This window comes from Ochlerotatus camptorhynchus, unplaced genomic scaffold (assembly GCF_037179485.1).
Source record: "Ochlerotatus camptorhynchus isolate MF236.1 unplaced genomic scaffold, CSIRO-AGI_Acam_v1.1 ptg000317l, whole genome shotgun sequence".
Lineage (NCBI taxonomy): Eukaryota > Metazoa > Arthropoda > Insecta > Diptera > Culicidae > Ochlerotatus > Ochlerotatus camptorhynchus.
Genome location: NW_027040805.1, coordinates 123797 through 151787, shown reverse-complemented (window position 1 = coordinate 151787; position 27991 = coordinate 123797). Strand labels below are relative to the sequence as shown.

Below are 27991 nucleotides of genomic sequence, written 5' to 3'. Positions count from 1 at the left end.
ATATGTGGCTACTATAACAATGACCAATTAGTCTGTTGCTAGCTTGATAACAATTCAAAACAAGAAAAAAAATGTGAAAAAAATACAAAATTATCGTAGACATGAATTAAAAAAATGTCCATAGTAATTCACCATAATCTTAATCTCTTCTTTGGCTTAGTAACGTTCCGACTGGGACTTTATGCCGACTCTCATTTTACTGATAGAGCACTTCCACAGTTGTTTACTTCGAGTTTTCTAAGCCTGTACCATTTTTTTTTGCATTAATACCCAGGTAACAATTTGATGTTTATCGAGTGTTCGCTCAATGATTTTAATTCCGCCTTAGTTTAAAGGTTGTCCACGATGAAATTGCCACACTATGAAATTGCTCTAACTTTTTAACCGTTGGGTAGAATTTAATGAAAATTTGGGTGGATTTACTTCAAAGTGCATTATTTACATCCTGCAAGTTTTAAAGTCCTGTGATCAAAACTCGCGGAAATGCAGTCGAAAGAACAGCTCGTGCGTGATAAAATCTTGCGCATTCATCACGAGAATAAGGATCTCTCGCATCGTTCCATCGCTAGAACGTTGGGAATCGCGAATTCCACGGTGTCGCGAGTGATTAAGCGGTTCGAGGAACGGTTGACCACCGATCGGAAGCCCAGAAGTGAAGGAAAAAGTATTCCGTGCACACCAAAAATCACAACCGCGTAGTTGGGGCCTTCAACCGAAATCCGAACGCCTCTGTTAGGGATGTGGCTAAGAAGCTGCACCTAAGCCGAAGTTTTGTCCAGAAGGCCAAAACTAAGGCTGGGCTTCGAACGTTCAAGGTACAAAAGGCCCCTAATCGCGACGAGAAGCAGAACAAGTCCGCCAAAACCCGTGCCAGGAAGTTGTACCTCAACATGCTGACAAAAGTTGAATGCTGCATCATGGACGACGAAACATATGTGAAGGCCGACTTCAAACAGATCCCCGGCAACCTGTTTTTCACGGCCAAGGATAAGTTCAGCGTTCCGGAGCATGTACGCACTCAGAAGATGTCCAAATTTGCGAAGAAATTCCTGGTTTGGCAAGCCATCTGCACGTGCGGGAAGCGGAGTGCACCTTTTGTGACCCAGGACACGATGAACGGACAGGTGTACATAAAAGAGTGCCTCCAGAAGCGGCTGCTTCCTCTCCTGAAGGCCCACAACGTCCCAACAATCTTCTGGCCGGATTTGGCCTCATGCCACTACTCCAAGGACGTGCTGAAGTGGTATGCGGACAATAAGGTCAATTTCGTGCCGAAAATGTTCAACCCTCCCAACACTCCGGAGCTCCGCCCCATCGAGAAGTACTGGGCGATTATGAAGCAGCACCTTCTTAAACGACCTAAGGTAGTGAAGACAGTCGAGGAACTGAAGAAAGTATGGGTTTACATGCAAAAAACGGTTGATTCACAGGTTGTGCAGAATCTTATGGCCGGGGTTAAGGCCAAGGTGCGGGCATTTGCGTATGGACTGTAAATAAAATACGAGTAAAATGGTTAAATGAAGTTTAATAGTTATTTCTCAATCCCTGAAAATTTGATGGCAATCGGATGAAAACTCGAATTTTGCGAATCAATTTTGTGTGTGGACACACATAGACCACGTTGACCTTTTTCAGCTTTTTAACATCTAATTTCATTGTGACTTTAATCAGCCGAAAGCTTAACAGTAATATAAATTTTAAGTTTTTAAATGCATTAAATAACAGTATTTTTCAATCCTTGCTCAGCTTTCAAGTTTTGTCTCAAAAATTTCATGGAGACCGCTCATATATTATATTTTTAGGGAACTGCTTTACCTTGAAGCTGCCTAATTGGATTTTAATATTGTTATTATAAGTCTAAAAATTACCTTTGCATTTCGAGATTCGAACCAGTAGTCATTGATTCGCAGACAACAACCATACTTACTGTACATAAACATATGTGTGGTAAAAGGTTTGATCATCAGAATTTGCTTTGAGAATTATTCGAGAACGGTTGTGTTTTTGCTGTCTTTGTGCTGGCGTGGAGTTTTCGGTGCTCGCATTGCATTAGCTTGGTCATAGAGACTTACTCTTGTGTAAAGGGCGCCGCCGTCGAGTTTGATTCTGAATAAATCTCAGGTGCAAGGAGACTTACAGTAACATCGTTCGTGTGTTTTGTGAAACTTAACATCGCCATCAACGTCACCATCGCGGCCGATTTTGAATGGTTGCAACGCGATATTTTTTCTTACTGAGTACAACATAATGAGTTTAATCTCAAGCCCCTCCACATTGAAAATTCGTTTATCCCTTAATTTGTTAATGCAAACAAATTAATCATTGGTGTGTTGTAATAAACGGAGCTCGTTTGCCTAGTTGCAAACGTTTTTGCTTACAGAGCAGAAGATCGTTGATTCAATCCCAAGCTCCTTCGCGTTATAGGATCGGTAGGATATCAATTCAGCTTATAGTTTACCAAAACTAATCGTGCTGCCCAACCCTTCTATCCAACATCCCAGTGATTTCTCATGGACGTGCAGAGGATTTTTCGGCTTTCAAGATAGCGGGTATCACGTCAACACATTCCTACCAATTCCTTTCTTGATCTTCCTTCAGGCGCGGCCGGTGCTGGTATTGCCTAATTTGCGATTACTAGTTTTTACATTTTGAGGATGAATTCGTAATTACAGTTGATCTGACAATAACAGAGTAGCATCCGCGGGCGGTCAATCATGCTCATGTTCATGCTCATGTGTGGCAAAAGGTATGATTATTAACTTTAAGCACGTCAAATTTAAGTTGAATAATAGCAACCGGAAGAGTTTTATACAGTAACGCAGAATTTTAAACAACAAATTGTGACAGTAAAACATTCCTCTCAATTTCAAGAGCAGTAAACGCAATGTGGACACAAGTGCACGATTATTTTCGATGGTCATTTGGATGGTAGTTTAGGGTCATAATTGAATTTTATTTTTGGAGGCAGTTTCGAACGCCTCGCGTTTGCGTTCATAGTTTTCGGCTGCATTTGTCGGCTTAGCGCTGGCGCTCTGCCTCCCGGACGTTTATACGTGTGTCATTGGTAGTTTTCTCGCTTTCCGGGAAGTTTTAGAATAGAGAAAGAAAATGTGATTCAACATGTTTGCAAGCATCAGAAGAGATGTCGCAATCTGCGTTATTTGATTTTCTCCCGGACCAGAAATTAGTGGCATCGCGAGTGATAATTTTTAATTTCAGTTTATGGTGCGTGAAAGAGTTCGGCACAATCGGTGTTGATGTTGGCTCGATTGCAACTTTTTTTTGTGTTTTCGAAAGAAATTGATCGAAAGTGTACCAAAAGTGCTTCTTAACGTGTTTCGCAGTTGGGAGTGGTGAAATTCGTAAATTCGCGGTTTATGTTCAGTGAAAATTCCGTATCACAAAATTACTCACCGAGTTCCCTTTTTTTACCGTTCAACGACGACGGGCATGCGAGAGAAAAATAAGCATCGGGAATGTGCTCCCGGATGTATTGATTCGGTGAGTACGTTCCAGTTGAAGATTGTTCTTATACATATCTCGATTGCATTTTCGAGGGGACGTCCGGAGAGCTTTGAGATTTAGGCGTTGTTGCTTTTGCGGGTAGACGAGTTGGTCGCTGGTAAGGGCCAGTAAGTGCTGCCAGCAGATGAATCAAGAGGTATTCGAAACAAAATTAGTAAGAAATGTTCATTCAAATCGATTTAATACACGAACAAATTTCAAAATTATATACGTGCCAGATTTGGAAATAATTTTTTTTTTAATCTGGAAGTGTGTTTATGATACCATTATCCCTTTGATAAAGGTAGAGTGAACATGCGGGGCTTATTGCAAGTAAAAGTGACCTCGGAGTGGTCGTGAATTACCAGGCATTCTGAAATGGGTACTGGAGCTGCAATAGAGCTAACACCTTCTAACTCCCGGATTAAACCTGCTTTAATTTAAGGGTAATAAAAAGCAGTTTTCTTCCATAATAACACTGCCGGACAGTGGGGGTTAGATTGTACACACACAACACATAATTGAATTTTATTTTTGGAAAACGATCTGAAAATTCAGTTCAGTGAGTGTATGTAAAGTCACTGTACAGTCGAAGCACAGGAATTCAAATGTCAAAATTTCCGAGTTCGTCGCAGTCTTATTCTACCTGGAGCTATTCGCAAAAACCTCCTCTTTTTGTCTCTACTTCAGGCACTGTTTGGAATAAGAAAGGTAGGTAGTGAATTCGAAGAAGTAAAATTCCAGAAATGCAACGCGTGGCACTGACGACATTTAACAATATTGTGCAATTGATTCATATTCTTCTATCAGGCTAGCAAACACATTTGTAGCGGATTTCTGATTTGTGGAGTAGCTTACCCTACCTTACTTACCAATCAGGCTAAGGCCTTGTTGTCCTCTGCTGTCCGTAGAAGTCGTCTCCACTCTACTCGATCCTCACTTCGCCTGCCTCGTAGTCTGCGAAGGGTCCGCAGGTCGCCTTCTACTTGGTTGATCCACCTTGCCCGCTGCGTGCCTATTCTTCTTGTACCTGTTGGGTCGCTTTCTAGAACCATTTTCACAGGGTCGTCGTGCGACATTCTTACGACGTGACCATGCCCACCGTAGTTGCCCAATTTTTGCAATGTGGACGATGGATGGTTCTCCCAGCAGCTGGTGCAATCATTCGCTTCCTCTACGTTCCGTCATCCACCGTAGATGGTACGTAACTCCTTCTGTTCAAAAACATCACCTCCACGAGCATAGTCCAGGTCTCGTGGCCGTAGAGGACCAGTGGTCTAATCAGCGTCTTGTAGGCAGTCAACTTCGTGCAGCGGCGAATTTTATTTGACCGGAGCGTCCAAAGCAGGTACAATTCCTTGCCATAATGCGTCTTTGAATTTCTCTGCTGGTATCATTTTCGGCGGTCACCAGTGAGCCAAAATACACGAACTCATCGACGACCTCGATTTCAACACCGTCAATCTGAACTTTGGGAGGCTAACATGGTATTCCCTAGAACCTCTTCTTTTCATGTATTTTGTCTTTGATGCGTTGATGGCATATCCATCTGATGTACGTTACCGCCATCGTCTCAAAGTTTCATGTCATGATGTCGATGTCATCGGCGAAGCCAAGAAGGTAGATGGACTTCTTGAAGATCGTGCCACTTGTGTCTATCCCTGCTCTTCTGATCACACTTTCTAATGCGATGTTGTATAGCAGACACGAAAGTCCATCACCTTGCCGTAACCCCCTTCGAGATTCAAAGGGACTCGAGAGTTTCCCCGATACTCGAACAACGCACATCACTCGATCCATCGCCTTGAGCAATCGCGTCAGTTTATCCGGAAATCCGTACTCGTGCATAATCTGCCATAGCTGATCTCGATCGATTGTGTTGTATGCGGATTTGAAATCGATGAACAAATGATGTTTGGGCACGTTGTATTCGCGGCATTTCTGCAGAACCTGCCGAATCGTTAAAATTTGGTCCGTTGTAGCGCGGGCACTCATGAATCCTGCCTGGTGTTGCCCCACGAATTCTCTTGCAAATGGTGACAGACGGCGGCATAGAATTTGGGAGAGTACCTTGTAGATCGCGTGGTAGTTGCAGCAATCCAACTTGTCGCCCTTTTTGTAGATTGGACGTACGACACCTTCCATCCACTCCTTCGGTAATATCTCCTCCTCCCAAATCTTGGCAATTACCCAGTGCAGCGGTCTAGCCAGTGCGTCACTACCGTATTTTAATAGCTCACTTGGTAGTTGATCTACACCAGTTGCTTTTTTGTTCTTCAGCGGACCGATCTCCTCCTCAACTTCTTGAAGATCATGGGCAGGTAGCATGTCGTCTTCTGCGCGTGCTACAAGGTCTGTTGACGTGCCACCTTCGTTTTCTGCTGCATCACCGTTGAAGCACTCGTCATAATACCAACAATCAATACGAAACTAACGATTTCAAATTGGCTCACTACTTGACTAGCCTATTGGTCCCAAGCAAACGATTGAAGTACCCCATTCTAATCAAAATTCTAGTACTACGCAATGTTTGTTTTGATTCGCTATGAAAGTTTGACAGATAAAATGAGGGGTTACTGGTTTTCCTATGTTTCGAGGGGTGAATCGATTAGCTTGGGACCGAAGAGAGTACCAGAGCTGAGCCAAAAAGTTGAGCTCGTTTCTTCGGGACCTTCTGGTCTTAGAGTTACCTCTATGATAATACTGCTTCCACCTCTCAATCACCTCACACTCGTTCGTGAGAAGGTTACTGTCCAAGTCCTTGCGAATATCGGCTTGCGGCACGTAACCTTTGGGCGAACTATTTAGCTTCTCGTAGAGCTTGCGTGTGTCATTTACGCGGTACATATTTTCCATCGCCTCGCGATCTCGGTCTTCCTGCTGACGTTTCTTCCTTCGGAAACCTAGTTTTGTCTGTTCCGCGCTTGTCTGTATCGCTCCACATTTAATCCCGTGCGGTGTTGCAGAATTCTCGCCCGTACTGCATTCTTCTCCTCTACTAACAGTTTGCATTCGCCGTCAAACCAGTCATTTCTTCGGTCCAGGATTGCAGTACCTAGTGCCGCTGCAGCAGTACTGCCTATGGTGGAACGTATGTCCCTCCAGTCATCTTCAAGAGAAGCTGCACCAAGCTGCTCTTCCGTGGGTAGTGGGCGTCCCATAGCTGCTCAATGTTGGGTCGCGGCGTTCTACTTCGACGGGTGTTAGGCACCGTCGAGAGTTTTGAGCGCATCCCAAGTAACAATTTTGGTTTTATGAGGGTTCTGTAGACCATGATTTAGGCTTGTAGCATGCTTTAAAACCTCAATAAAACTTGTAATGTTACTTGGGATGTATGCTGCAACTAGGTAGTGGTCCGAATCTATGTTCACACAGCGGTACGTGCGGACGTTGATAATGTTGGAGAAGAATTTCCCGTCGATTAGAACGTGATCGATTTGGTTTTTCTGTGTGTTAGTCAGGTGATCTCCAGGTAGCTTTGTGGATATCCTTGCGGAGGAAAAAGGTACTTCGAACTATCATACCCCGATGCCCCATGCTGCAAAGTTCACGCATCATTGGCCGTTGTCGATCGATACAGCATGCAGGCTGTTTGGCCCGATTGCCGGTCTATACATTGTCTACCGTCCTACATGAGCGTTCATGTCACGGATGACGATGTCGACGTCCCGTTGCGAACAGCCGTCGTACACTTGCTCCAGCTGCGCATAGAACGCTTCTTTCTCGTCGTCGGGTCTCCCTTTGTGTGGGCAGTGCACGTTGATGATGCTGTAGTTCAAGAAACGGCATTTAATCCTCAACTTGCACATCCTCGCGTTTATCGGCTGCCAACAAATCACGCGTTGGCGCATCTTACCCAGCACTATAAAGCCGGTTCCCAGCTCGTTGATGGTGGCACAGCTCTGGTAGAAAGTAGCGGCTCGATGCCCGTTTTTCCATACCTTTTGTCCCGTCCAGCAAAGTTCCTGCAGTGCTACGACTTTGATGTTGCGTGGGTGAAGTTCGTCATAGATTAACCTATCGCAGCCCGGGAAGCCGAGCGATGTGCAGTTCCATGTTCCGAGTTTCCAATCGTAGTCCTTATTTCGTTAGTTAGTCTTCATCAATGTGATTCCTAATATTCTATTCGTTGTCCCCTAGTTTGAAGTGGTTAAGACTAGGGTTCTGATGCATGGTCATTATCGATGTTATTGCTTAATTTCGTTGCTAAGGCCTCCAATTTTGGCTGACAAAGGGGCGTGTCCTCACTCTTCGAAAGGTTTAAATAGCGGGACCTTTCAGTTAGAAATCTTTTTTTTTTTAAATGCAGCATTCTACTATTCATGCCGTGGCTAATTTATCAGTCGTTCAAAAGTAGGGTAACTGTGGATAAAATGGACAGTTGATTGTTTGCCGCTCAACTGGATTTATGGATTTTTGTCACATCCACTCTTAGCGTTCGATTTTTGATGGATTTTAGATTACATAACTTGGTACACGAGCTGTCAAATGTGAAATTACAAACAAAACCTGAATGCATCCTTATATGGTGAGATCTGACCCTACTGAATCAAATTTTGGGCCACTTTGCAGGTGGTATCCGGAACATGGCCAGGCGTTGGCCAATGTAGTTCTTGGTTTCTTGGCGCTCGTTTTATAGCCCTCGTGAAATTGTATGACTCTAGTTTGAAACTGGCCACTCCTTCGGAATAGATTCGAAGCTGACCAATGTATTCAGGGACAGTTAATATGTTCCATTTTGACCAGGATCTTCTTTTTGAATTCTGTTATTATATGTTGCTTAACGGGTTTTTGTCCTAGTGCCGCCATCGTGGTCCTGGACACTCGATTTGGTATTTATTGATCTTGTTTTGGAATTCTAATGATATTTGGTGTGTCACAATGATGGGGTTTGGACCTAGTGAGAAACTGAATCCTATTATCCACTTGATTTAGTTGCACTGAAAATAAAATTTTGTTTATGCAACGAAATCGCTCGTTTGTTCTACGAATTTATTCGTTGTTGTCTGCAACGAAACTGATTTGTACATTGTATGAAGCTAGTTTCGTTAAAACTGTCACTGTTGCTATCGCTACACCTAACCAGTGGGCCACAAGTGTTGGTTGTGGAGACCGACAAATGTGGAGTGTTCACTAACACTCTGCTGCTTGCATGTATTTTTTTTCTCTGGTGGGACAGAAAATCATAGCGACCAGTAATTTGATTTATTGTGGTAGCTTGCATGTATTGGCCAGATCGACAATATTTCAAGAAAAAAATATACCATCATCAACACAGACAGAGATATTGCAACAAGTTTGTGAGCTCAAAAATTTTTTATTTTACGGAAATATTTTTGGGCTAACTATCTTGGTATACAATAAATAAAGGAGTCCCAACTTTTTTCGTGTACGAACATTTAGATTGGTAGCGTTGCTGTTCGTGGTCCATACCCTCCGGAACATGATTCAATCAAATCTCCGGAACCAACAGAATGATTTAAAAATATTCAAAGCGTTTAATGGGACCACTCATTTGGCGGCTGTTGCATCTTATTTTCATTGAACGGTTAACGAGAAATATGAGTTCCATTACTTCGTTACACACGCACACACACCCACTGGGCATCGGATCACAAGTCTGATTTTAGGACGACATGCATACCCTGAAATTCAGACTTTTAACCTACATATCTGGTTACTTAAAAAAAAATAGTTATAAATTACTAACATGCTTAAAGTAGCACGTTGTATTCAATTAAACATTAAATGTCTGGATTAACGAACCGCTCGGTATTTGATGCAGCCAACCGAACGTTATTTCGTAAGAAAAATCGAATAATATATGTCTGATTTGATTGTACAATATAGGAACATAAATATATATATCAATCAATTAACGGGGGCTTGATTTCAATCAGGTGCGAATTCTATCAGCAAGAGAAGAAAACGTTCAATTCATGTCCCTTACCGTTTATGTAAATAATGCATTACTCGCACAGCGGGCGATGAAATCTTCGGTTCAGGTTATCTTTGTACAATTTTCTGTTGCCACACTGCATGAGGGCACCACAAAAAAATCGAAATCATTCAAAGGCGACACCATCATGTGGAGGGCAAGCAATTGTGGCGGTATTTATTGTTATGCATAATTCAAGGCAATATATTCAAGTTAGAGATTCAATTCGGAAGCAGCTCAAGTAAACGCGTTTGAAAGACTTATATGAGGGCCCACCGACTGTGTACATAACCATTCACGACGACTTGACGAGGGTTCCCATTGTTTGGCATGTTTTGCACCCACGAATAAGGACCCCCTCATAGTCGGTACGTTTTCAATGGCAAAATGAAGGTATCAATCGAGAGTTATGTTCTGCATATAAAGCATTGTGATTTATCGGAGTGTTTTGGTTGGTTCGAAAAAACGCATCAAGCACGATACAAGGGTTCTAATATTCTAAATGTTGCTTGTTCTTTAACTCCAGTTGTATATAAAGCAGCAAAACAGGTTATCTTACCTTTTATTCCGCTTAATTAATTTTGGTATCCGTGACAGGTACGTGTTTTGACTACAATGTTCAATCGTCATCAATGTCGTTACTACTAAATATTTCGCAAAATCTAACCCATTTTAAGCATTCCACTAACAACCCAATTCCATTGCTTCATTATGATGGCTACTAAGTATTTGGAGATTTTCCTTATCAAAGAGTTGTATTGATTTTTTTCCTTAACTTAACTTAAATATGTTTGGTTATAGGTTATAGGTAGGTTCCGATTCTACACGTTACGTGAGTACTTAAGGGGGCTAGATTTTGAAGTCATTAGTGGGAACGACACTGATGAAGACTGCACATTAGAGTATTTCAGCGTTATATGGAAAAAGTCAAAGTCTGGAATTTCAAACGCTACCCCCTGGAATGGTGATTTTGGGGGTCGGAAAACCCCTGCCAAAATTTGAAATCATTTAGTACTCCAGAACCCCTCGCTCAAAGGGCTTGAATTTAGTATGGGGAAAATCGACAAAATGTATGAGGGAACGAGTCACTTTCACATTCACGGCTCTAGGTGGCGCTGCAGTTCAATTTTCTTCGTGTTCAAAATATAGAACCTTTGAATTATAGGGAACATCTTGGCTCAAGACCGGATGTGGATCCGAGTTAACCCCGAAAAATTATTAGCGTTTCAAATGAACACCACTCGCCTTACTTGTGCGGTTTTAATTTTTTCGAACAGGTATGTTGCAATGTTTGCATGGGTATTACTTTTTTGTTTTACCATTAATTTGACTGAACTTTTCACAGTGAGTAGAAAAATTATCGAAATTATGGTCTACTGAAAGTTTGAACAGATTGGCCAAGTGGTTCCGGTTTTATTCCGGGTTTCCGTGAGGTCAATGGGGGGGACGTAGGAAAGTTACCAGTCATCTAGAACAAGGTGCTACTGGAAATCCACATCCCCGGTCCATGAGTTGATAGGTCGATAGGTAGGGTCCAGGTGTGGGAGCTTCCTCCCTGGCGTTGGTAGCATTGGTACTCAGTACGGAAAACAAATAAAAGAAAAAAAACTATATGGAATAAAGTAAAATGGTGATATTTGACACATGAGCTGGTTATTGGCTCCCAGTGGTCACCAGATGGTCTGCCAGAAAATTCAGAAAATCTGTAAACTTTCAACTACCAATAATCGCACCTCGGTTGTACCTCATTGGCTACGATATCGCCACTGCGCAAAGTTGGACAATCTGTAAACTTGATTGCTGTCTAAATTTGATCAATGTAGGCCTTGATTTGTCCTGAAACTATAGAGCATTTCCAGCTCAAATCGTTAAAAAAATGTCAATTTTGTCTCGACCCCTTCTGATTTGAATGAAACATTGCTCACGTGCTCCTGGTGGACGGATTTGGAAGTTCTTGGTGCCCACGTGTCGGGAATTTTGTCAGCTTCATGCATGTATTTTTGACTTTCCGCAAATCGACTCTTCTTTGTAAACAATCAACATGGAAGCCGAAAGAAGGGAAAAAATTGTGCACAGTTATTTGGAAATTCCATTGTGGTCTGCATCTAGGCTAGCTAAACAGCTGAAATTGCCCAGAAATACCGTATGGCGCGTTATCAAACGGTATAAGGAAACATTGACGACGATTCGGAAGCCTCAAGCCAATCGTCGGAGTGGAACTGTCGACCGGAAACTGCGTGGTAAGATTTTGAAGACGATTAAGAGAAATCCCAATCTGTCGGACCGTGATTTGGCCAGAAATTTCGGTGCTGCCCATAGTACCGTGAGGAGAACTCGACTCCGGGAAGGAATCAAGTCGTATCGAGCTAGCAAACAGCCAAATCGGACCATAAAACAGAATAGTGTGGCCAAAATCCGTGCGCGGAAGCAATACGACCACGTACTGACCAAGTTCGACGGGTGTCTTCTGATGGACGATGAAACCTATGTCAAGGCTGACTTCGGGCAAATCCCAGGTCAAAAATTTTACTTGGCAACGGCTCGGGGGGATGTTCCAGCCAAATTTAAATTTGTTTTTGCCGACAAATTTGCACGAAAATTTATGATTTGGCAGGGCATTTGCAGCTGTGGCAAAAAAACGAAAGTTTTCGTTACAAATAAGACAATGACGTCGGAACTATACCAAAAAGAGTGTCTCCAAAAACGAATTTTGCCGTTCATTCGATCCCACGACCATCCCGTAATGTTTTGGCCAGATTTGGCAAGCTGTCATTACAGCAAAGTCGTTCAAGAATGGTATGCAGAGAAAGGGGTCCAGTTTGTTCCGAAAAACCTTAACCCACCCAACTGCCCCCAGTTCCGCCCTATTGAAAAATACTGGGCAATCATGAAGAGGAGACTCAAGGCAAAGGGAAAGGTTGTCAAAGACATCAATCAGATGAAGACCTGGTGGAATAAGATAGCTAAAACGATGGACGAAGAAGGTGTGCGCCGCCTAATGAGCCGTGTAACAGGAAAAATTCAAGAATTCCTTCGAAACCGTGACGAATAATTTTATCCGTATTTTTTCTTAAAATTTTGAAGAAAACGCTACATTTATATAAAAAAAGATCTTGAATTCAATAATAAATAACTGAAATACAGGCAATTGTTTTTGTTCCAATTCTATCTGAAGCAAGCTTTATATCTGTAACTGCAACCAGTTCGTTTTTGATTGCTAATCTGGTTAAATATTATACTCAATTATTTTAAAGTTAAATCGCTTAAACCTTTGTAGGGGTAAACGGTGGGGCCATCATCATCATGGACCATTTATTGGTATTTAAATTCAAAAGTATGTTTGCTGTACACTTCCCATTACGATACAAGTTTAGAATTGTACTGCAATACGAAATCCCACATTGATTGCAATATCATAGAAATTCTGGAAACGTCACGAAGTTCAAAGTTCAAAACCTATTAGATCTTTCAAGATTTTTAAACTGCCTGTCATAGTGTAATTTACCCCTGAAGTATTCACGATTTTTCACATCAACTTTGGTGGAGATCTTGGAGAAAGGATTTTTCATTTTTCACCATCCTCCTATTTAGTTAGCATTAGCAGCATAACTATTTGCACCAATAACCACAACAAGAGCACTGCTGTGTACGTTCAGTTGCTTATCAGAAAAACTTTCTCAGCAGTTTCACCTCACCCACCAAATGCACCTGTGCTCCTGTATGCATCATTCAGCATTTTGGTATGGGTAAGAAAAAGTTTTCCTTGTCGAGAAGCAGCTTCACACGGCCGATGAGAGTAGCTCAGTAACAGAGTCGAATCCTAATCAAAATTGCGAAAAGTAGGGGTACTCTCGAATTTCCTCATATTGCTCATAGTTGGAAAATAGAGGACAATTTTAATCATTCACTGAGCAACCCCACTTTTGCAATTTTAAGTTGAATTCGACTCAATTTTAAGTTACTCCAATTGGTCGTGCAGCAGTAGCCGCTTGCTATGCGACCGACGCACATCCGACCGACGCTTTCTGTTCTTGCGTATACTCCGAGAGCACCGATACGCTGCTTGATGTCTTTCACAGACCGACAGACTGGAGGAAGCAAAGTACGCTATCTTACCCCTTGTTAAAGAATGTACACAGCAAAAACTGGTCGGAAAAATTGAGCTCCCAAATTATGTTCCAAGCTCATCGAACTTTCATGTTAAACACGAAGTAAAGTGTATGACCTAAGCTTTCTATGAAAATAAAATTTGCTGAATATTATTAAGTTTTTGTGGAATGACGTTGAAACATAAAAATATTGTGCAAAGATGTATCAAAATTTCAACAAAACTTACCAGAACAAATCAAGCTGAACATTGCATTATGTCTTAAGTAACATTGACGGATACTCTTCGTCAACTTTCTCTGTGTATGCCCACCGCCATGTAAAGACATTCCCAGTTATTTTCAGCATACATGTCGATAAACTAGCTTTCATCTAGCATCTAATACGACAAACAGAACAAGAAACGGTTACGTGTTCAAGTTATTAACGAAATAGAAAGCCGAAGAAGAGAATCAATCAATGTTGCTTAGGGCCTAATGCAATATTCAACTTAAAATGTTTTAATTGTCTTTCTGTATCATTGAATGAATGAAAAAAGAAGGTGAACGGCAACGATAACATATTGTCATCAGTTTGCTCTTAGCTATCGACACAAGCAGCCGGGGTTTTTTTTTCGATGCGAGTCACGCGATAGTTTGTTTTTTCGATTACAACTTATTGTTGCGGTGCTTGGTCATTGTTTGAAGTTCGTTCGCTTTTGTCGTTATCCCGTTGGAAGCTAGGGGAGATGTCGGTGGAAATAAAGCAGACGATCAGATTCAGCTTCCCACATGTCTCGGGGAAACCATCTATGGAATAAATTGCGCATTTTGTGAAATCGCTGGACGCGGTGAGAAGTTAGCCGATGTACGCATGTCGCCTGCTAGGGGCACCGTTCAATACGTAAGAGTGTACGATCTGCCACCAGAAGTCCCAGATAGCGATTTAGCATTAGTGCTAGGGAAATACGGTGATGTGAAGCGTGTAGCGATACGCTCACAGGTGTGCGGGGACTATATACAAGGGTGGGTCACCGATTGAAAAATGCAAACTTAGCCTCATCAAGCGAGAATAACTTTTTTTTTGGGATGATTGGTTGGAGCCTGGATTTCCGCATTTCGTTTCAAATTTGTATGGAAATTAGTATTGGAAAGCTATTTTTTTTTTGCATGTTTGGTAGTAGAGACCATAATTGTGCTTGAATCATGTAACCAACCATTATAAATGTTATCCAAGAAGTGCTTAAAAACTTTCCGAAGGATGTACGGTGGTAGAATGTCTATAAAAAAGCTATAACTCTTCAATTATACATGGTTTGAATTAAATGCCAAAAATCACTTTTCCTGCCAACATTGATATGCCGTAAGTGGGGGTGACAATGGGTTAAAAACTCTAAAAAAATAGGTTCCCTTCCTTACAACACATTTGAGCAAGACACACAATTTTAAGCATGTGAATAAATTCATCAATGATATATTTACAACTGTCATGCAAGTGGTTGACTAAAATTAATATCTCATTCTACTAAAATTAATTAAAATAAAGTCAAATGGGTGACATTGGTACAAAACATACATTTGGTCAAAATATATTAAAATATTTAAATGAAACATAGCTTAAATTTGGAGCAAATTTGGTCATGATCAAAGTGTACTTCGTATGTATGGGTAAAGTTCCCGTGTAACGCTCATCTACTTAAAAGTGTGTTAAAACTTTTGCTTTTTTTTCCTTTGGTTTGTTTTTTTTTTCGTTGATCTTGTTCTCCGTGCTGAGCACCAATGCTACCGACGTGCCAGGAAGGCAGCTCCCACACCTGGACCCTACCTATCGACCCATCAACTCATGAACCGGGGACCAACGGCTTTACTTCCCATCCGAAGGAAGGCGTGATCAGAGATGTTATGCCTCAGAACATCCCGGCGGCGCCGACTGGGATTGAACTCAGGCCTGCTGGGGTGAGAGGTAATCCAGCTTACCACTACACCACCGGCGCCAAACTTTTGCTTGCCAGTGGACATTTTTCAAAACGTGTTTTTACTACTATTTATGACACTTCACTTTGTAGCACTATTTAAATAAAACAACTGGTTAATGTTATCTACATTTTACTTCAGGAAATAGTAATCATTTTTGGCATGTTCGAGATATTTGCATTAATACTAAAATTTCAATTTTGGCCCAATGTCACCCAAGTTTCTTATCTTATTGTACTGGTACAGATGAATTATTCAAAAACAATTACTCTATCTCCTTTACAATGTAAGAGAGGAGGGCTTATAACCCCCCACCCCTCTCCCATTGCTCGCCTCGCCCATATCAATGGAAGTATAGTTTTAAACTGAAATAACTTCAGATTTTCTTATATTATCGTTTTTATATGGTCAGTTGAATTATTCAAAAACAGTTGCTTAAAAAAACGTCACATTCAACACTTTAACTCAGGGGACCACAATTAAGTCGCATATGATAAAAAAAATCTGTCCAACAAAAATATTAAGTCAAGTTTGTTGCACAGTGGTATCGGTCAACAATAATATTAGAACTCTGATTTAAACTTGAAATAAACATAATAACAAATAATAACAAATAACAGAAAACAGGCTTTATGGAAATCCAAATTTACAGAAAAGAGGAAACATTCGTTCAATTTAATATGATATGCTGGATCAAAGCTCACTATATTTTTCCAACATGATATCGTAGAAGTAGATAAGCACGGTAGTTTCGGATGAACCTGCTGCATCATTTTTTAAATTTATTTATTCCACGACCAAGTTTTGGTGTGCACATTTTTTGTGTGAACACACTTTCTCTCGTTTAGCGATGAGGTCCCAAGACTCGTGTCTAAGTAGCTATTAAGCAATTTATATGGCAATTTTGCAGTGTCCCAGGGTTCCATGTACCGGTCATTATAAGCAGTCAACACTGTAAGTTCTCGATAAGGTTCTGATTGTTTCAATTACAATATATCAGTTAAGACATCTTGAAAAACTGCATATGAGAAGTATCTGACACCCCAACCATCGTGGGAAAAGATGCTGCAAAGCTATGCACTCACGTAGAAATATTAATATTGTTTTTGCACTTTCTATATAGAGTAGCGTACTGCACCGGATGCTCTGGTTCCAGCAGAGTTATGAAATAAATGTGCAAGAGAAAACATCTTTAAAATTCATCAGTAATCAATTGGGTACACTTGAAAAGCGAAGGCAGTTTGCAATGGTAGCTTTTATAAACGATGTTGTAGCACATAGAGTGAATCCACAGAAATTTCAGCAAATCTAAATTTTGATGCTTCCACTTGTTCCTTAAAAAACAGAAATGTGTTTTATAGTAAAAACCAAAGAACAAACTTTGCCAGAAACGCACCTTTAAATATAATGACGTCTTGTTATAATGAACATTATGAAATAATTTATTTGAAAAAGGAACAAAAATTTTCTTAAAAAAACGTTTATTTTCGAGGTTAGTCAGAAGTTAAAAATTAAAAAAGATGTTAATGTTTTTACCCTTCTTACAAAGAAGGGTATAGATATCACTTGAAAAACCGACTATCGATCCGAGGCCCGGAGGGCCGAGTGTCATATACCATTCGACTCAGCTCTACGAGATCGGAACATGTCAGTGTGTGTGTATGTGTGCGTGTATGTAACGAAATGAATGCGCTCACGTTTCTCAGCAACCGCTCAACCGATTTGGACAAACTCGGCGCCAAATGATAGGTCTTGGGGTCCTATTGAACGCTATTGATCGGATTGATTTTGGAATCGGTGAACCGGTTCCGGAGATATGGCCGGAATAAGATCCGGTGAATATGGGCCTTCACGCTGGATTTAACGGAAAACGTATCAAAACCATCATGCGACACATCAAACTACTACAGAATTCAAAAATAAGATCAATGCCAGTCGTGTTGAGTGTTCCAGACCACATTGGACACACTTGGACATGTTCCGGGTACCCCGGGGAAGTTGCTTGAATATGAATTGAATTAAAACCCATTAAATCACATTAAAATACGATGATAAGGTGATTGGTAGCCTCACCAAATAGACTACACCCGGATATATTCCGGGTACCCCCAGGCAGTGGCGTAGCGTCACTGGATGACACGGGGGTGGGGGGCTTGGTCACTGATAATGACAATAAAATAAATAAACTTGAATAAGTAAGAAGGGTCCGATCACACCATAGGTGGATAAATTCGGGTTTTTTTTTTTGTAACTTAAACTGGGCTACGTTTGATTGACATTGATAAACATATTGTGTTACGCGCGCTACTAAGTCTGCTGCTTTTGTGAGCGGATCAACTCAGTACGGGCTATTCTCGGCCTTTCCCGCTTCCTGCTAGTTACTTTACTAATTAATGAAAGCCTATGTGTCTGGAAGGAAGAAAAAGAGCTTCGCTCCGTATGATACGGAACTTCCAGTAAGAATCACCTGTAGTGATCCGTCCTCTGCTAGTTGCCTCGCTAAGAAAGCCTATGCGTCTAAAGAGGCTCGCCAGGGAAATTTCGGTATGCTCTAACAAACAGCAGTTTGAAGACTAACCGTAGAACTTCGATTTTATTCAATTTAATTTTCCTTATATACTATTTTTATGCTTACTATACAATATTTACAATTGAACTGTTCGATACTAATGGTTTACTTCGGCGCATCGAGCCACGGAATCATAATGCTGATCCTAGCATAAGCGATTTTGGACTCGTTCTACTAGCCCGTATGGGAATGGTTCTTCCCCTCTGGTTTGAGGTTCGATTCAATTTGCAATCTACACACCAAATTTAAGTTTTCAATATCAGTAAAACGGATTGCTGGATCATGAACAGCAATCCAATGCTTTACTGAAAAACAGCAAACGATATTTTTACTATAAACATCAGCTAACATAAACTACACACTTAGAAATACCTAATTTTACACGTGACGGAATCCATCTTTGACATAAAGGAAGAAACGTAAACAAACATGTCATGTAAAATTAAGTGCTCCGAGACTCAAAAGTTCGTTACTCGACGAAAAGTACGTTTGGTTGAGCTGAATTTCGCGTCTATTATGACACAATTTTATGTCAAATTTGACGCTCGTATATGTCAGTCTCAGAGCACCTAAATTTACATGAATTTTTCTAAGCGTGTACCGCGCCGCGGTATGCTTCGGGTTTAATTTGTCAGACTTTCAGTTTTGACAACGATTTCCCGCGACTTCCGGGATCATTTAAAACCCCAGATGTCCCAGTTTTACTGCCAGAACAACATGACGCCATGTTCACGTTTTTTGGAATTGTGGACAACATCTTTGAAACTCTTAATGTCTCCGACTCCATGAGGAGCATTATAAATTTAATGCTTCCTTTGTTGAAAACTTCTCTGAAGCAGGTAGCTTCTAAGTGGCCCTTGCTTGCTTCGATCATATCTTTTGATGGATAATTTTACAAAAGAGGTCGGGGATTTTATTTCTGTCCTGCAGTGGAATTTTAGAAGCCTTATACCGAAACTTAACGTTTTTAAATTTTGACTTCACAACTTACATTGTGATGCATTTGCTCTCTGTGAAACATGGCTTTCTACAGACATCGATCTCTATTAACGAATTTAATATTATTCGTCTCGATCGTGCAGATTCGTACGGAGGGGTGTTCAGGGGAGGTGCCACAGTCGGAAGAAGTGTTAGTTTGTTTACTAAACTGAACCGCCCATTTTGTTATGGCAAGTTTTGCTATAAGAAATGCTCCTCGTGTTTATTAGTGAAATTCACATCAAAGATTGATTAATTGCGTAGGAAATCAGTTTGGCACGGCATTTGTGACCAGCATACACCTTCCGGTTGTATGAAACAGGTCAAAAACTATCCAAATCCGCAGATAAAAATTTTTGTTTGAATTTCTGTATAGCACAATGGTGAACTTTTCGTGAACATTAACGGCAAAGAACTCACCAATACTGGGAGACCGTGAGTTCCTGCCCACCTGTCTTAAAAACATCTCGAACCAATCCATTGCTTTTGGAGTATTCAATGAATTTCATAGCGCCTCCTATAAACTTCAAAAACCCTGCTCAGTTTGCGTGGCGGAGCTAGCAGCTATATCATGCCTCACTTCCCCCTGACCAATACTTCATTTACATGGACAATACCTACATATTAAAGCTTACCGGTACTTTATCAGAAAGATGTAGCTCTAACCTCAGTCAAATGGGTAATATCTTTCACCGACGCTCAATAATGCTTAAAACGCTAAAAAATCTTTACAAAGGAACAAAATTTCACTTTATTCAATGCAAACTGGTTTTTGTTTTATTAAAATTATCTGATAACATAGACCTGCCAAATTGATACGGTGTCCAAAGCAACCATACTTGTAGGGTAACTACTTTGCTGTAAGAATGTATTTTAGGCTCAAAATGAAGGAAGTGCATGTTACCCCAGGTATCCCTACTCCACAAAAGAAAAGCTCCATGAGCAAAACCGATAGATGTCACTAGAACCTAAAACAGCATACAGTATACACAAAATCACGGCCTCCCTGTTCGGTAATTTTTTACTGGGTTTTTGAACAGCTGAACAAGTCAGTAAACTTAAAAAAATTGTAAAAAATTGTATAAAAGTGATTTTTTCTTGAAATTTATACAGACTGTGTTCTTATTACATTTATTTGATGATAAAAATAAAATATGTTGAAATTGTTCGTTGCATTACGTGTGACCGTTATTTTCAGTTTACTGACTTTTTCAGCTGTTTGAAAACCCAGTAAAAAATTACTGACCCCAGTAAAATAATCTCTGTGTGTAGGGAAACTACAGATTAAAAATTCTAATAAATCCAACCAGAATGTTTTTCAATAGCTTTGGTTTTGGTTTCGAGAGTTCTTACATTTAGTGTCGCTCTACTATTTAGTTGTTTTCCGTTTCCTGTACGCCAGGTTAGACTGAATGGGATATCAGTCTCTCCAGTCACGTGTCTTGATCGGTGGGGATTTTTGAATGAGTGAGTTTCTCCTATTTTCTTGAGTCGCGATTGAGGTGCCCTCTATTTGTGGAGAATCTTGATCCATCGTAACGTTTAAGTTTCCTGATTCGTACACACCCACGTTGAGGCTAGGTTTCTACCGAAGACAACATATCAAGAAGATTGGTAACTATTCCATTTCCTCATACGAATGCTATGAGACAGGTATAATCGCGTCATCTGCCGCTCAAAGGTAAATGCTTCGAACAAATTTGATAGCAAAGGTTACATCCTCAGAAGAAAGGTTTGTGTATTTGCTCATTTTTCTATGCGTTGCCTCCAAGCGTTCAATCAAGCGTAGCGCTACTGTATCTGTCGCTTGGATTCTGGCAAAGTTGCCAGTCTTCCTGATATGATGTTTTCGTTTCTGCCCAAGCCAGTAAGACGCAACCGACAGCCCTCCCTGTACACTGTACACAAACATCATCCTCTGATCGAAACCTCAGACCATTCAAAACAAAACACCGAAATCGCTTTTTCGAATGATAGCTGCAACCGGATGATGGTTGTTTTGAAATCAGATGATTTTCCTCTCGAATACGGGATGAAACTTGTTATGACAAGGGATAGGGCCTTCAGTTGAAATGCGTAATGCTCTCTGCAGAATGACTGTCATACTTAATGGAAATGCATATTGCCCCATAACGCAAATCATTCAAAACGATGATGTAAATAATTCTATCGAACGTCATTTGCTGATTTGAGCTGACAAACGAGGTGGAAGCATATGCATCGCTATCAGAGCTGTTACGAAAAAAGGTAAAGGATGAAAACCAATGTTTGCCTAATTCGTGGTGGAGGAGGTTTTCTCCACCACGAATTTTTTTTGTATCCATAATGGAATGGCTTATTATGGCTATTCAGTATGGAATTGTAGATAATCAAATAATAAATCTAATTAAAAGCACTTGCATGTCACACTATTCTTAAATGTTTGTCCTCTGAGTGCCGTATGTTTTATAGCTAATTTTCAAACGAAAATCATCCTGCATTTGGATGACAGTCATATTCATCTGACGACGAATTCAACCATAAGAAAATCATCCGAAATTAGAATGCATATTGTTCGCAACAGCGAATAGATTGGTACCACTGCCGTGTATCGATTACACCGCCACCGCTAACCACTCCACGTTTCCGATGTTGGCCGCAGAAATCAGCACAGCAGAAATATTTCCCTATCCTTTTTCCCCTCCTTGCATTTTGTTTTACTAACCCCGAGAACGCCGCGGGCAAACGGCTTCCCTTACTAACACTAGCAATAAGAACAGAAATAAGTGTAAACATCCAATCAGAAACTAGCTTTTATAACATTGTACACGTTCATTCCGTTTTGCGTAGTAGATTGTTAGACCAATCATCATCGTCATTTAATTTCTCTTTGATTCAAAAAAGTATAAAACCAAGCGAATCACGCATTCACATGGTCAGTCGTTTCCGAATTGCCAAGCAATATAGATATAAAGTGAAGAAGCTGAAGTTATCCTATCCAAGAAAGAAAATTCCAGTTTTCCCGTCGATTCGATATCGATGCAAGGGGTCCCTGTTACCGTCCTAGTTTTGTCGGTGGTCCTGCTCAGTGGAGTTCCTGTTCCCTCTACTTCCGAAATGGAGAGTTGCTGTTCCCACCGTTGCTTGTTGCCGTCGCTGCTCTAAAAAGAGTTTTACTTTCGCGGTGTTCTTTTAAGAACTACCGATTCCGAGTAAGCGATGTCGGCTCGCAGCTGGTGCAGCTGGAATTTGTCGTCATCTGTTGGCAAGGCCCAACGAGCAGCCGTTTTAGATTCAAGTCAAACATCACGTTGGCAGTCGAGCCAACATAGTGGTCCGTTCCGAACCGGATAAAAGTGCGAAACATACAGTCCACGAGTGAATTGTTTTCTCGTGTCACGGTGGTCAATACGGAAGAAGAAGAACAGTGTACCGAAGAAAAAGTGAATTGTTATAGCTTCCATTGACCTAACCGTGAACATGAACAAACACGTATGAACATGAACAAAGTGAATTGCTAGAACGCAAAAAGAACAAGTTGTGAAGTTTGCTGGATTCCCAGTATCCAAAAAGTGATGTTCCTGTGAAGCAGTAAAGTACGAAGTGTTCCTAACTGGTATCATTTTCCTCGAGAGTTACTCTTCCGAAGTAACAACATCCTTCCTTCGTGATGCCAGTGGATTATACCCCAACCAAACCTGTGAAGTTGACCATGGAGGACATCAAGCCACTCATCCACCAACGTGGTCAGGTAAAGGCCAAGGTCACTGCGATTGCAAGTGCCTTGGAAAGAGCCGAAGACGATCCAACTCAGGTGAGTCTACCCATTCTCAAAGTTTATGCGAAGAAGCTCGAAGCTCATTACAATGAGTACAATAACTTGCACAAGGAAGTTCTTTGTTCCATCCCTCCTAACAAAACTAATGATCAGGATGAAAAGTTGAATGAGTTTGACAAGCTTCACACCGAATCTTTGATTCGGTTGGAGCTTCTGATAGAAATGTTGTCAGTTTCCAAGATTTCCCCTGTTACATCCAATACACCAACTAGTGCTACACATGTAATCGTGCAGCAACAACCGCTCAGAGCTCCAATCCCTACCTTTGACGGGCGCTATGAGAATTGGCCCCGTTTTAAGTCCATGTTCGAAGATATAATTGGTCGAAGCTCTGATTCCGATGCAATCAAACTGCATCATCTAGAAAAAGCACTAGTTGGTGGAGCCTCTGGTATACTTGATTCAAAAACTCTTGCTGACAACAATTACAAGCATGCTTGGGAAATTCTTACTGATCGTTATGAAAATCCCAGAATTATCATTGATACTCACATTGATGAGCTTCTAACAATGAAGAAGATGTCAAAAGAATCCCATAAGGATCTTCGAGCTCTGGTAGATACGTGCACGCGTCACGTTGAGGGTTTAAGGTTCATGAAACAACCAGTTGAGGGTACAACGGGATTAATAATCAACAAAATTTTGACATCCTGTCTCGATGGTGCCACTCGTAAACAGTGGGAACGATCCCTTTCTCATGATGAGTTGCCGAATCTCAATAAGACACTGACCTTTCTGAAGGAACAGTGCCGTATCCTTGAACGCTGTGAAGCCGATACTCATACAACCGTGAAAGCGCACCCAATGAAACCATCCCAACAATATGTTAAGCCTACCAGCGTTAAGGTTCATGCGTCAACATCCAGTACTAACAATGAACCATGTCAGTTGTGTGGCAAGGGCCATTTCAACTATCAATGTCCCGACTTCTCAAAGTTATCAGTGGCTGATCGAGCTGCCAAGGTAAGAGAAGCCCACCTATGTTTCAATTGTCTGCGTCGTGGACATCGGTCCATGAACTGTTTGTCGAAGAAAAGTTGTAGTAAGTGCAACAAGCGTCACCATTCCCTTTTGCATGATGATGCAAGCAAAACCGACAGTAGTGTTCCTTCAGGTAATTCGTCCAATCAGAGTAAGGGTGTTAATGGGCCTGCTTCTCTTCCAGTTGTTACACAATCCCAAAGCGAGCGTTCTGCTGAATCCACAACCCTCGTCTCGTCTTCTTGTTCTCTGACTGCTACGGTACCAAATGTTTTGCTTCTCACTGCTGTGGTGAATTTGGTGAATAAAAATAACCAACCAGTGCCATGTCGTGCTTTTCTCGACTGTGGGGCCCAGACGAATCTGATGTCTGCTTCAATGTACCAAAGGTTGGGTATCGAGGGCACTCCAGTGAATGTTGACATTGTTGGAGTCAGTAATGTTCGAAGTAAGTCTAACCGTCTTGTAACCGTGAACCTTCAGTCCCTCTACAGTGACTTCAAAGTTTCTCTCAAGTGTCTGGTAGCTCCAAAGATAACCAATGCTCTTCCGTGCAGGAAAGTTGATATCTCACAGTGGAATATTCCTTCCGGATTTCAACTGGCCGACCCCCAGTTCTATGTACCTTCCGATGTTGATTTGTTAATTGGAATGAATCACTTCTTCAGTCTTCTGCGAACCGGTCATCTAGTACTTGGTGACGGTCTTCCAGAATTGCGAGAAACCGAACTGGGTTGGGTGGTCTCAGGTGAGATTCGGGATGAATCAGTTGCGTTTGTGAGTCCACAACAAGTTAACGCAGTTTCTATTGAGTCCCTTAATGAAATGGTCAAACGGTTTTGGGAAATCGAGGAGGTAAATAACACTTCTCAGCGCACTGTAGAAGAAGAAGAATGTGAAAAAATCTTTCTTCAAACTCACCGTCGTGATTCATCCGGTAGATATGTCGTAAAGCTACCATTCCGAGATAATGTATCTCAACTGAACGACAACCGCTCTTTGGCTCTGCGTCGTTTCTTCTTCCTTGAAAGACGTCTTCTCAGAGATCAGGAGCTACATGCACAGTATTCTGACTTCATTAAAGAATATGAGTCACTAGGACATTGCAGAGAGGTTCGAGAGTCCAATGATCCCCCTGGTATGATTAAATATTACATTCCGCACCATGCTGTTATCAGACCGTCGAGTTCTAGTACCAAACTCAGAGTTGTTTTCGACGCGTCAGCGAAACCTCCTTCTGGAACCTCCCTAAATGATGTTTTGCAGGTCGGAGCAGTTGTCCAAAGCAGCCTTGAGACTGTGATTTTAAGATTCCGTAAGCACACGTACGTGTTCACTGCTGACATTGCCAAAATGTTCAGACAGATTTTTGTTGATCCCCTCCAGGCGGCTTTCCTTCGAATTTTCTGGCGTTCGAAGCCTTCGGACGCTCTCAGAGTTTTGGAGTTACTTACTGTAACATACGGCACTTCCTGTGCTCCATTCCTTGCTACCAGAACTTTGCTTCAGCTTTGTGTTGATGAAGGAGATGAGTTCCCTTTGGCAGCACATGCTATCCGGGAAGACTGCTATGTTGATGACATTCTTTCCGGTACAGACAGTATTCAAAGGGCAGTCGAATGTCGGCAGCAAATTCAGGAAATGCTGAAAAGGGCTGGATTTCCAGTGCACAAATGGTGTGCCAACCATCCGGATATTTTGGAAGGAGTTCCCGAGTCCGAACGTGAAACTTTAGTCCAGCTGAATGAAATGTCAGCCAACGAAGTAATCAAAACCCTTGGTCTTCTCTGGAATCCGCACGATGATGAATTTCTTTTCTCAATCCATCCGAATCTGTCAGATGCAACACCTGTCACCAAACGAAAGATGTTCTCAGAAATCGCAAAGCTGTTTGATCCAATCGGCCTCGTTTCACCCGTTATCGTACTTGCAAAGCATCTGATGCAGACAACTTGGAGTCTGAAGATTGGGTGGGACACACCTCTCGACGGAGACATTTTGCAATCCTGGGTAAAATTTCGTTCCTCATTGATACAAGTCAAGGATATTCATATTCCGAGACATGTGATGGTACCTCAATACGAGTACGTCGAACTGCATGGGTTTGCAGATGCTTCAGGTATGGCTTACGGTGCCTGTCTTTACGTTCGATGTATCCAAGCTAATGGTTCAGTCTCAGTAAGGCTGTTATGCAGCAAATCTAGAATAGCTCCGCTTCAGGAATTGACAATTCCACGCAAAGAACTCTGTGCTGCCTTACTCCTTTCCAAGTTAGTCAAAAGGACTGTTCCCGCGATGCAAGTTGAATTTTCGTCAATATTTCTCTGGTCAGATAGTCAAATCGTCATCGCATGGCTTCGAAAGCCTCCCTCAATGCTGCAACCATTTGTCCGCAATCGGGTTGCAGAAATCACCAATGACAATAATCACAAGCAGTGGAACTATGTTCGATCTAGGGAAAACCCCGCAGATGTTGTCTCTCGTGGTCAATTGCCTGATTCGTTGAAGTCAAACTCATTATGGTGGAATGGCCCAGAGTTTCTTAGATCCGTTTCATTCGATCAACCCGATATTGAGGAAGTTCCAGAAAATCAACTTCCGGACGTAAAACCCACTCCACTCGTTGTAATGATCGTGTTGAATTCAGATGACCTACCCGTTTTCAAGAGATTTAGCTTCTTTCGCAAATTGCAACGGGTGCTTGCCTATGTACAACGATTCATTACCAATTGTCGAACAAAAGAAGTTGAAGCTCGTGTTAAGGAACCTCTACCTATCCAAGAACTAAGATCTGCACTTCACACAATCGTAAAGGTCATCCAGCATGAAACACTTCTTGATGAAATTCAGAGAGTTGAGGATCAGGAACCCTGTCGAAGGATTGGTATGCTAGGACCCTTTCTGAAGGATGGTGTTCTACGCGTAGGAGGTCGGATCCAACATTCTCGTGTCCCTTTCTATACGAAACATCAGTATATTTTGCCTAATCATCCTTTGACCGATCTCATTATTCAAGCATATCATGTAGAACACCTTCATGAACACCACGCTACGCCAACGCTTCTGGTTACTCGGTGCCCGATCTGCAGTACGAAAGATAACACGACGATGTGTTCGATGCTTCCGTGTGAAGCCTAGAGGAACTGCCCAGTATATGGGTAGTTTGCCAGAAAGCCGCGTAACGCCTGCCGCTCCTTTTGAAGTTTCCGGGGTAGATTATGCAGGACCGTTTCTGATCAAACAAGGATCCCGAAAACCGACTCTCGTTAAGGCATATATAGCGGTGTTTGTTTGTTTAGTGACGAAATCTATTCATCTCGAACTCGTGTCTGATATGACGTCTGTTGCCTTTATTGCTGCTCTGCAGCGGTTTGTAAGTCGAAGAGGTTTGATTCGAGAGCTACACTCGGATAATGGTAGCAATTTCCGGGGTGCCCAGGCAGAACTACATGACCTTTTCCTCTTATTCCGTGACCACATTGCTGTCCACGATATTGAAGCCTTCTGCCGAACTAAAGAGATTGTTTGGCATTTTATTCCCCCAGAAGCTCCGGAATTTGGTGGTTTGTGGGAAGCTGCGGTCAAAAGTACGAAATACCACCTTAAGCGTATTCTGAAGCAAACACCTTTGACTTTTGAGGAGTTTTACACATTGCTCACACAAATTGAGGCCATTCTTAATTCTCGACCGCTGTTTTCGCATTCTGATGACCCAACTGAGGGTGAAGTTATAACTCCTGCACATTTCCTCATTGGAAGGCCATTGACCGCTGTCCCTGAGCCTTCTTATGAAGGTTTGAACGAAAATCGTTTGTCAAGGTGGCAACACCTACAACAGATGAGGGAACATTTTTGGAAGTCATGGGCTCATGACTATCTCGTAAACTTACAGCCTAGAGGGAAAAATCGGATTCGTCTAGAGAATGTCGCCCCCGGTACCGTCGTTTTGGTTGAAGAGAAAAATCTGCCACCACAGCAGTGGAAGTTGGGAAAAATAGTCCACACATATCCTGGGGAAGACGGTTTGGTGCGTGTTGTTGACGTTAAGGTTGGAGATTCGAATTTTCGGCGCCCAATAACAAAAATATCTGTTTTACCGTTAGATAAACAGGAGCGACACATCGCTGATCAAACTACGACGTCTG

The 27991-nt window shown here is 41.6% G+C and overlaps 1 protein-coding gene and 1 pseudogene across 2 annotated transcripts in view; both read right to left on the bottom strand.

Moving 5' to 3' along the window:
- Nucleotides 1-27991, bottom strand: part of LOC135707757 (pleckstrin homology domain-containing family G member 5) — a 376532-nt gene that overhangs the window by 315095 nt on the left and 33446 nt on the right. The gene's annotated exons all lie outside the window — the stretch shown is intronic.
- LOC135707777 (U4 spliceosomal RNA) lies at nt 11115-11220 on the bottom strand (annotated as a pseudogene).